The sequence below is a fragment of the Capsicum annuum genome, chromosome 10 (genome assembly GCF_002878395.1).
Source record: "Capsicum annuum cultivar UCD-10X-F1 chromosome 10, UCD10Xv1.1, whole genome shotgun sequence".
Lineage (NCBI taxonomy): Eukaryota > Viridiplantae > Streptophyta > Magnoliopsida > Solanales > Solanaceae > Capsicum > Capsicum annuum.
Window position 1 is genome coordinate 209894996 of NC_061120.1, and position 1528 is coordinate 209896523.

Sequence of the window (1528 nt, forward strand, 5' to 3'; positions counted from 1 at the left end):
CTTCCTTGGCAACTTATGTTTTAAGCTTCCTATACCAACATTGTCCATAGCATATTTTCTAACAAATGGGTATGAATTGGACTAATATTACTTGTGATGTTAAAGCCACCTAGAATGCTTCCAAAGTCCCTTTATTGGCCAAAAATTTCTACTCCCTTCGTCCCATTTTATGTCTGTCATTTGTTCGGACGCGTAGTTTAAGAAATAAATGATGATTTTGTAAAGTTGAGAAAATTTCTCCTCCTATTAAAGTCACTTTAATGTTTACTTTTTAATTATCTTTTTTTATTAAGTGAAATCCAATAAAGATAAAATGAAGATGATGTTATTAAATAGTTGTCAATTAAAGAAAAATGTTCTTTTTGGGATAAAAAAGAAAATGGTTGACACATAATGGAACTAAGGGAGTAATATTTTTCTGTCCTCTCGGCGAACATATATTGGTCCCGCATGCAATTTCAAATGGAAAAACTACGATCATTTTATTTCTTTGAAAGGAGAAAAAGGGGGGAATGTCGATACCTAGTTATTATACCGAATTGATGAGTCACTCTCAATGAACAAGAAATTACAATTGGTAAGGCAAGTAAATATAGGATCGGGGCTAAAACTATTTTCAGATTCATTGAATCTATGACACTAGTAGTTCATCGTCGAGATAGTGTTGGTGAATCAATGAAAGTGATTTGACATAGGAGCTTGTCACACCCCTGTTTTTCACCGCATCCGACCCCGCTGGGGAGTTGGTTTTAGAGAAAATGGTTTTTTCCGATTAAAGTGACGTTTTGAAAAGGGATTATTTTACTTACAGAGTCGCCACTTGGAATTGAGTTTGGGTGTTCCAAGTCACCTTATTGAATCCCTATTCAAAAGGAAATGACTCCTTATTTTTATTTCTTGGTCTGTGAATTAGAAATCCGGATAAGGAATTCTGTTGACCGAGGGGAAGGTGTTAGGCACCCCTCGAGTCCCGTGGTTCTAGCACGGTCGCTTTAATGACTTATGTCTGGCTTAAATTAATATTTTTTAGTTTTGGATTTATAATATTTGTTAACCTAAAAGTTATTTGCCTCCCGCTTTTAATTTATTTTGAAATTATTTATTATATTGACGTGTGGCTTACCGATAGCAGTACTTTTCGGCCTCACCACAAATTTTGGCACGTTTCTCGCTCCTTAACATGTAAAGAAGATGATCCATCCCAATTAGATCAGCCTTAAAAAGATATATTAATTTAATTATAACGATGGTTGGTAGCAGGGCTTTCCAACTCCATCGTTAATTTTCACTTGTATAGTAAACTTTTAAATTTTCTAGAGATTAAAAACCTATGTCACTCAAATTTCACACAAATTAATTGATTAGGCCTTAATTTAAATTTAGGCCCAATATTCTGAAACATAAACAAATATTTCAAAAAAAACAATTAAACAAAAGTGTCAATACTAACTTGATCAAGATGAGTAAAAAGAACAAAAATCAACGTCATACCAGTTAGAACTTCACGTAAACAATGGTTGATTAAGTA